Consider the following 10,000-nt stretch of genomic DNA (forward strand, 5'->3'; position numbering starts at 1 on the left):
CAGAGAGTGAGTGAGTGAGTGTGTGTGCTGAAGGGAAGCTCCAGCCCGGCGTCCGTCCCCACCGGGGAGTTGTGCCCGGGCCCGGGCCTCCTGCCGACGGACCGTGTGGCGCATTGTCCCGACTGCGGACTTTCTCCAGCAAAAAGGCGGAGGTGCAGTACCGCCATTTCGCCACACGAGGGACGGAATGGCACCCAACTGCCCCCTGGTGTCGAAAAAGCGCAAGGGCACCCGGGCCGGTCCGCCCCAGGCAGCGGCCGAGATGCAGCACCGGGGGCCCGGCCTGCCTGCCCTGGAGGTCAGCCTGCCAGCCCTGGAGGTCTGCTATCCAGCCCTGGAGGTCTGCCTGCCAGCCCTGGAGGTCTGCTATCCAGCCCTGGAGGTCTGCCTGCCTGCCATCCAGCCCTGGAGGTCTGCTATCCTGCCCTGGAGGTCTGCTATCCAGCCCTGGAGGTCTGCCTGCCTGCCTGCCAGCCCTGGAGGTCTGCTATCCAGCCCTGGAGGTCTGCCTGCCTGCCCTGGAGGTCTGCTATCCAGCCCTGGAGGTCTGCTATCCAGCCCTGGTAGCAGCACTGCCTGCCCTGGAGGTCTGCCTTCCAGCCCTGGTAGCAGCACTGCCTGCCCTGGTAGCAGCACTGCCTGCCCTGGAGGTCTGCTATCCAGCCCTGGAGGTCTGCCTGCCTGCCTGTTAGCCCTGGAGGTCTGCTATCCAGCCCTGGAGGTCTGCCTGCCTGCCTGTTAGCCCTGGAGGTCTGCTATCCAGCCCTGGTAGCAGCACTGCCTGCCCTGGAGGTCTGCCTGCCTGCCCTGGCAGCAGCACTGCCTGCCCTGGTAGCAGCACTGCCTGCCCTGGAGGTCTGCTATCCAGCCCTGGAGGTCTGCTATCCAGCCCTGGAGGTCTGCCTGTTAGCCCTGGAGGTCTGCTATCCAGCCCTGGAGGTCTGCCTGCCTGCCCTGGAGGTCTGCCTGCCTGCCCTGGTAGCAGCACTGCCTGCCCTGGAGGTCAGCCTGTTAGCCCTGGAGGTCTGCTATCCAGCCCTGGAGGTCTGCCTGCCTGCCTGTTAGCCCTGGAGGTCAGCCTGTTAGCCCTGGAGGTCTGCTATCCAGCCCTGGAGGTCTGCCTGCCTGCCTGTTAGCCCTGGAGGTCTGCTATCCAGCCCTGGAGGTCTGCCTGCCTGCCTGTTAGCCCTGGAGGTCTGCCTGCCTGCCCTGGCAGCAGCACTGCCTGCCCTGGAGGTCAGCCTGCCAGCCCTGGAGGTCTGCCTGTTAGCCCTGGAGGTCAGCTATCCAGCCCTGGAGGTCTGCCTGCCTGCCCTGGAGGTCTGCCTGCCTGCCCTGGAGGTCTGCCTGTTAGCCCTGGAGGTCTGCCTTCCAGCCCTGGTAGCAGCACTGCCTGCCCTGGAGGTCTGCCTGCCTGCCCTGGAGGTCTGCCTGCCTGCCCTGGAGGTCTGCCTGTTAGCCCTGGAGGTCTGCCTTCCAGCCCTGGTAGCAGCACTGCCTGCCCTGGTAGCAGCACTGCCTGCCCTGGAGGTCTGCCTGCCTGCCCTGGCAGCAGCACTGCCTGGCCTGGAGGTCAGCCTGTTAGCCCTGGAGGTCTGCTATCCAGCCCTGGAGGTCTGCCTGCCTGCCTGTTAGCCCTGGAGGTCTGCTATCCAGCCCTGGTAGCAGCACTGCCTGCCCTGGAGGTCTGCCTGCCTGCCCTGGCAGCAGCACTGCCTGCCCTGGTAGCAGCACTGCCTGCCCTGGAGGTCTGCTATCCAGCCCTGGAGGTCTGCTATCCAGCCCTGGAGGTCTGCCTGTTAGCCCTGGAGGTCTGCTATCCAGCCCTGGAGGTCTGCCTGCCTGCCCTGGCAGCAGCACTGCCTGCCCTGGAGGTCTGCCTGCCTGCCCTGGTAGCAGCACTGCCTGCCCTGGAGGTCAGCCTGTTAGCCCTGGAGGTCTGCTATCCAGCCCTGGAGGTCTGCCTGCCTGCCTGTTAGCCCTGGAGGTCAGCCTGTTAGCCCTGGAGGTCTGCTATCCAGCCCTGGAGGTCTGCCTGCCTGCCTGTTAGCCCTGGAGGTCTGCTATCCAGCCCTGGAGGTCTGCCTGCCTGCCTGTTAGCCCTGGAGGTCTGCCTGCCTGCCCTGGCAGCAGCACTGCCTGCCCTGGAGGTCAGCCTGCCAGCCCTGGAGGTCTGCCTGTTAGCCCTGGAGGTCAGCTATCCAGCCCTGGAGGTCTGCTATCCAGCCCTGGAGGTCTGCTATCCAGCCCTGGTAGCAGCACTGCCTGCCCTGGAGGTCTGCCTGCCTGCCCTGGAGGTCTGCCTGCCTGCCCTGGAGGTCTGCCTGCCTGCCCTGGAGGTCTGCTATCCAGCCCTGGAGGTCTGCCTGCCTGCCCTGGAGGTCTGCCTTCCAGCCCTGGAGGTCTGCCTGCCTGCCTGTTAGCCCTGGAGGTCTGCCTGCCTGCCCTGGCAGCAGCACTGCCTGCCCTGGAGGTCTGCTATCCAGCCCTGGTAGCAGCACTGCCTGCCCTGGAGGTCTGCCTGCCTGCCCTGGAGGTCAGCCTGTTAGCCCTGGAGGTCTGCCTGCCTGCCCTGGAGGTCTGTCTGCCTGCCTGTTAGCCCTGGAGGTCTGCCTGCCTGCCCTGGCAGCAGCACTGCCTGCCCTGGAGGTCTGCCTGCCTGCCCTGGCAGCAGCACTGCCTGCCCTGGAGGTCAGCCTGCCAGCCCTGGAGGTCTGCCTGTTAGCCCTGGAGGTCTGCTATCCAGCCCTGGAGGTCTGCCTGCCTGCCCTGGAGGTCTGCCTGCCTGCCCTGGAGGTCTGCCTGCCTGCCCTGGAGGTCTGCTATCCAGCCCTGGAGGTCTGCCTGCCTGCCCTGGAGGTCTGCTATCCAGCCCTGGAGGTCTGCTATCCAGCCCTGGAGGTCTGCCTGCCTGCCCTGGAGGTCTGCCTGCCTGCCCTGGAGGTCTGCCTGCCTGCCCTGGAGGTCTGCTATCCAGCCCTGGAGGTCTGCCTGCCTGCCCTGGAGGTCTGCTATCCAGCCCTGGAGGTCTGCTATCCAGCCCTGGTAGCAGCACTGCCTGCCCTGGAGGTCTGCTATCCAGCCCTGGAGGTCTGCCTGCCTGCCCTGGAGGTCTGCTATCCAGCCCTGGAGGTCTGCCTGCCTGCCCTGGAGGTCTGCTATCCAGCCCTGGAGGTCTGCTATCCAGCCCTGGCAGCAGCACTGCCTGCCCTGGAGGTCAGCCTGCCAGCCCTGGAGGTCTGCCTGTTAGCCCTGGAGGTCTGCTATCCAGCCCTGGAGGTCTGCCTGCCTGCCCTGGAGGTCTGCCTGCCTGCCCTGGAGGTCTGCCTGCCTGCCCTGGAGGTCTGCTATCCAGCCCTGGAGGTCTGCCTGCCTGCCCTGGAGGTCTGCTATCCAGCCCTGGAGGTCTGCCTGCCTGCCCTGGAGGTCTGCCTGCCTGCCTGCCTGCCTGCCCTGGAGGTCAGCCTGCCTGCCCTGGAGGTCAGCCTTCCAGCCCTGGAGGTCTGCCTGCCTGCCTTCCAGCCCTGCCTGCCTGCCTGCCTGCCCTGGAGGTCAGCCTGCCTGCCTGCTGCTGCTAGGCCGCTGCCCCGAGCCGCCGACCCCATCGACAGGAACACGAGAGAGTTTACAAGCGAGAGGAGGCCACATATTCGACACCTTTCGTGCTCGTTTTAGGGTCCTCTCCAGTCTGTTTGGACGTGTGTTATTCTGAATCTGCTGCTTTAACTCAAGGGATTCTGTCGTGATTGATGCCTTGTACTTCGCTGTATGTTTGCACTGGTGTTGTAAGTCGCCCTCTGTAAGATCATCATTTATTATCTGCCAAGAAATAAAGATCATCATAATGTTCCCCAACTTTCAGCTTCTGGGGAGTTTGTTCCAGAGTGTGACGACTCTCTCTCTATCACCATCTCTCTCTCTATCTCCATCTCTCTATCACCATCTCTCTCTCTATCTCTCTATCACCATCTCTCTCTCTATCTCCATCTCTCTCTATCTCCATCTCTCTCTATCTCCATCTCTCTATCTCCACCTCTCTCTCCCTCTCCACCTCTCTCTCTCTATCTCTCCCTCTCTCTATCTCTCCCTCTCTCTCACTGTGTGTGTGTGTGTGTGTGTGTGTGTACAGCAGTGTCCCTAGACGAGAGAGAGATCCCTAGACGGGGAAATTACTTTCAAACTGCAGTACCGAAATGTGTCCGTTAGATGGCAGCATGCACCAAGGAATGAAGGAAAGTGCAAAACAAAATGAAAAGGCACATCGCCTGGGCGAAAAATAATCGTAACAAATCAACGGGGGCATTTCTCGGAAAACTAACACCGGGGCAGTGCTCAGGGGGGTCCCACCTCGTGGCCACCCGGTTTGGGGGGCCATCGGGGCCGGCTGAAGAATCGCCCATACTCTGCCATAGGCAGCCCACGGTCCATCCGATCAGAGCAATGCCGGGCGGCCGGCAACCTATGGATCATAACACATCAACGGAGGCATGATAAGAGCATCTTTTATTATCTGCCAAGAAATATAGACCATCACAATGTTCCCCAACTTTCAGCTTCTACCACATCGCTGGGGAGTTTATTCCACTGTGTGACTACTCTCTCTCTATCTCTCTCTCTCTCTCTCTCTCTCTCTGTGTGTGTGTGTGTGTGTGTGTGTGTGTGTGTGTGTGTGTGTGTGTACAGCAGTGTCTCCGGTTTTCCTTTTGGAATGCCTTGAAGCCGGGGGGGCTTTGCACTCATGAGAACATAGGGTGTCCTTGCCCTCCTTTCGCAGCCCAGGGCATTGAGAGATCCCTAGACGGGGAAATTACTTTCAAACTGCAGTACCGAAATGTGTCCGTTAGATGGTAGCATGCACCAAGGAATGAAGGAAAGTGCAAAACAAAATGAAAAGGCACATCGCCTGGGCGAAAAATAATCATAACAAATCAACGGGGGCATTTCTCGGAAAACTAACACCGGGGCAGTGCTCAGGGGGGTCCCACCTCGTGGCCACCCGGTTTGGGGGGCGATCGGGGCCGGTTCCGAAAATCGCTAAATCTCCCATAGCCAGCCCACGCTCCATCCGATAGAGCACTGCCGGGCGGCCGGCCGGCAACTACGGATCATAACAAATCAACGGGGGCATTTCTCGGAAAACTAACACCGGGGCAGTGCTCAGGGGGGTCCCACCTCGTGGCCACCCGGTTTGGGGGGCGATCGGGGCCGGTTCCGAAAATCGCTAAATCTCCCATAGCCAGCCCACGCTCCATCCGATAGAGCACTGCCGGGCGGCCGGCCGGCAACTACGGATCATAACAAATCAACGGGGGCATTTCTCCGAAAACTAACACCGGGGCAGTGCTCAGGGGGGTCCCACCTCGTGGCCACCCGGTTTGGGGGGCGATCGGGGCCGGTTCCGAAAATCGCTAAATCTCCCATAGCCAGCCCACGCTCCATCCGATAGAGCACTGCCGGGCGGCCGGCCGGCAACTACGGATCATAACAAATCAACGGGGGCATTTCTCCGAAAACTAACACCGGGGCAGTGCTCAGGGGGGTCCCACCTCGTGGCCACCCGGTTTGGGGGGCGATCGGGGCCGGTTCCGAAAATCGCTAAATCTCCCATAGCCAGCCCACGCTCCATCCGATAGAGCACTGCCGGGCGGCCGGCCGGCAACTACGGATCATAACAAATCAACGGGGGCATTTCTCGGAAAACTAACACCGGGGCAGTGCTCAGGGGGGTCCCACCTCGTGGCCACCCGGTTTGGGGGGCGATCGGGGCCGGTTCCGAAAATCGCTAAATCTCCCATAGCCAGCCCACGCTCCATCCGATAGAGCACTGCCGGGCGGCCGGCCGGCAACTACGGATCATAACAAATCAACGGGGGCATTTCTCGGAAAACTAACACCGGGGCAGTGCTCAGGGGGGTCCCACCTCGTGGCCACCCGGTTTGGGGGGCGATCGGGGCCGGTTCCGAAAATCGCTAAATCTCCCATAGCCAGCCCACGCTCCATCCGATAGAGCACTGCCGGGCGGCCGGCCGGCAACTACGGATCATAACAAATCAACGGGGGCATTTCTCCGAAAACTAACACCGGGGCAGTGCTCAGGGGGGTCCCACCTCGTGGCCACCCGGTTTGGGGGGCGATCGGGGCCGGTTCCGAAAATCGCTAAATCTCCCATAGCCAGCCCACGCTCCATCCGATAGAGCACTGCCGGGCGGCCGGCCGGCAACTACGGATCATAACAAATCAACGGGGGCATTTCTCCGAAAACTAACACCGGGGCAGTGCTCAGGGGGGTCCCACCTCGTGGCCACCCGGTTTGGGGGGCGATCGGGGCCGGTTCCGAAAATCGCTAAATCTCCCATAGCCAGCCCACGCTCCATCCGATAGAGCACTGCCGGGCGGCCGGCCGGCAACTACGGATCATAACAAATCAACGGGGGCATTTCTCGGAAAACTAACACCGGGGCAGTGCTCAGGGGGGTCCCACCTCGTGGCCACCCGGTTTGGGGGGCGATCGGGGCCGGTTCCGAAAATCGCTAAATCTCCCATAGCCAGCCCACGCTCCATCCGATAGAGCACTGCCGGGCGGCCGGCCGGCAACTACGGATCATAACAAATCAACGGGGGCATTTCTCGGAAAACTAACACCGGGGCAGTGCTCAGGGGGGTCCCACCTCGTGGCCACCCGGTTTGGGGGGCGATCGGGGCCGGTTCCGAAAATCGCTAAATCTCCCATAGCCAGCCCACGCTCCATCCGATAGAGCAATGCCGGGCGGCCGGCCGGCAACTACGGATCATAACAAATCAACGGGGGCATTTCTCCGAAAACTAACACCGGGGCAGTGCTCAGGGGGGTCCCACCTCGTGGCCACCCGGTTTGGGGGGCGATCGGGGCCGGTTCCGAAAATCGCTAAATCTCCCATAGCCAGCCCACGCTCCATCCGATAGAGCAATGCCGGGCGGCCGGCCGGCAACTACGGATCATAACAAATCAACGGGGGCATTTCTCCGAAAACTAACACCGGGGCAGTGCTCAGGGGGGTCCCACCTCGTGGCCACCCGGGTCTGGGACCGATGGGAGCACTTTAAAATTTTCGAGTCAGGGGACCAGACGGCCGAGTGAAAAACTTTGAAAAATATTCTATCTCCTCACTCCCATTGACTTTACATTAGGGCGACCAGGCGGCCGGCGGAAAAAAAATCATAACAAATCAACGGGGGCATTTCTCCGAAAACTAACACCGGGGCAGTGCTCAGGGGGGTCCCACCTCGTGGCCACCCGGGTCTGGGACCGATGGGAGCACTTTAAAATTTTCGAGTCAGGGGACCAGACGGCCGAGTGAAAAACTTTGAAAAATATTCTATCTCCTCACTCCCATTGACTTTACATTAGGGCGACCAGGCGGCCGGCGGAAAAAAAATCATAACAAATCAACGGGGGCATTTCTCCGAAAACTAACACCGGGGCTGTGCTCAGGGGGCTCCCAGCTATCAGCCACCCTATCCCGGGACCGATGGGAGCACTTTAAAATTTTCGAGTCAGGGGACCAGACGGCCGAGTGAAAAACTTTGAAAAATATTCTATCTCCTCACTCCCATTGACTTTACATTAGGGCGACCAGGCGGCCGGCGGAAAAAAAATCATAACAAATCAACGGGGGCATTTCTCCGAAAACTAACACCGGGGCTGTGCTCAGGGGGCTCCCAGCTATCAGCCACCCTATCCCGGGACCGATGGGAGCACTTTAAAATTTTCGAGTCAGGGGACCAGACGGCCGAGTGAAAAACTTTGAAAAATATTCTATCTCCTCACTCCCATTGACTTTACATTAGGGCGACCAGGCGGCCGGCGGAAAAAAAATCATAACAAATCAACGGGGGCATTTCTCCGAAAACTAACACCGGGGCTGTGCTCAGGGGGCTCCCAGCTATCAGCCCCCCGGGTCTGGGGGCATTGTTTTTCTTTTTAATCATTTTGAGCATTTCCCCCAGTTTAGAGATGTGTGCCCCTAGACAACCCATTGAGAATAACTATGAAATGTTCTGAAGTTTTGATTTTCAAATGTCGGTGAAAATTGAAAAACGTCATATATTCTTCAAAGGAAGCATGGGGCGATGGTAGGGAGAGTCCCCGCAGCGTGCCTCGGCGGCGATGGGAGCGTTTTCGATGTCCCCGTCCCCCCCCCATAGGGATAGAAGGGGAGTTAGGTGACCAGGCGTCCCGGGTCCCAAAAATCGAAAAATTAATATAGAATGCTTTTTAATCCAGAAATAAAGTAGGGGGCAGTCCTGGTGAGAGTCCCAGCCACAGCCCCAGTGTGTTTTGGAGCCGTTTGGGGCCGGGTGAAAAACTTTGAAAAATGTTCTATCTCCTCACTCCCATTGACTTTACATTAGGGCGACCAGGCGGCCGGCGGAAAAAAAATCATAACAAATCAACGGGGGCATTTCTCCGAAAACTAACACCGGGGCTGTGCTCAGGGGGCTCCCAGCTATCAGCCACCCTATCCCGGGACCGATGGGAGCACTTTAAAATTTTCGAGTCAGGGGACCAGGCGGCCGAGTGAAAAACTTTGAAAAATTTTCTATCTCCTCACTCCCATTGACTTTGCATTAGGGCGACCAGGCGGCCGGCGGAAAAAAAATCATAACAAATCAACGGGGGCATTTCTCCGAAAACTAACACCGGGGCAGTGCTCAGGGGGCTCCCAGCTATCAGCCACCCTATCCCGGGACCGATGGGAGCACTTTAAAATTTTCGAGTTAGGGGACCAGGCGGCCGAGTGAAAAACTTAGAAAAATTTTCTATCTCCCCTAGGTGACCAGGCAGCCGGAGCTGATTTTTCTGACCCCTAAAACAATTATTAAAAGGTATTTTTTCGCCAAACTAAGACTTTTAAAATTCAAATAGGATGATTATCTACTGCCCCAGTGGGTTTTTGAACCATTTTAAGCCTTTTTGACAGTTTTCATTTTTCCCCCATTGACTTCAATGGGAGTTAGGTGACCAGTCCTCCGACTTTTGAACCTCTCCTGGGGGGGCTGTGAGCCCCCGATTTCTTTGCAAAGCACGTCATTCGATTCGTCTCAGTCCCCTCTATATACCCCGTGTGTTTGTTTTCTCGAAAAACCCCCGGAACACGGTTTTTTAGGGGGGGGGTGGGGGGGGGGTACTTCGGAGCCATTTGGGGGGGGGTAAACGACATTTCCCGAAATTAATTTTAACACAGCCTTCCTCAGAATCGCTTTTCCAACAAAATCCTTTTTATTTCGAGTCTCTACGATGTTCCTAAGTGGTCGAAACCACTTTTGGACAGTTTTTACACCAAACGGCTCGGGCGCACAGCGGGCCGTGTGCCGATGGGCGGTTCTCGCGGGTCTGAGGCGGGGCTAGGCTGCTCGCGGCGGGCATGGGAGTGCCGTGTGCAGCCGCCACAGTGTTCCAGGCTGTCAGCATTTCTCTACGGTGCCGGGGGAAATACAGGAACTGGGTTTTTGAAGACACTTAGTGCAATGAGAGAGGTCAAAACTGAGCTAAGGGCACTTGCTGGAGGAAAGTGGCTGGGCCCCGCTAGCTCTTTTACGGACACTTTCTGGACTTGGCCCGGGATTTTCAGACGGTTCTTTGCGACTGTCTGATCATCCAGCGAAATGCAAGGGGGGGAACGGTCCCGGCCGCACCCCGCGTTTCAGGCCTCGTCGGCGGCCCGCTCCGGCGGCTGCGCCCGCTAAGTCTTCGCGGCCCGCCGTGGAGAGTGTGTATGCTGCCCGCCCCAGACGTTCACCCCAAGGGCTTGCGGGCCTTTAAGGGTCTGTCTTTCGGGGTTTCACGGGCTCTGACCTCACCTCCCTGTGGTTCCCGACCGGGGTGTATGTATGCTGCCCGCCCCAGACGTTCACCCCAAGGGCTTGCGGGCCTTTAAGGGTCTGTCTTTCGGGGTTTCACGGGCTCTGACATCTCCCCGGTGGTTCCCACGGAACGGACATATGTATGCTGCCCGCCCCC

This window comes from Amia ocellicauda, unplaced genomic scaffold, assembly GCF_036373705.1.
Source record: "Amia ocellicauda isolate fAmiCal2 unplaced genomic scaffold, fAmiCal2.hap1 HAP1_SCAFFOLD_104, whole genome shotgun sequence".
Lineage (NCBI taxonomy): Eukaryota > Metazoa > Chordata > Actinopteri > Amiiformes > Amiidae > Amia > Amia ocellicauda.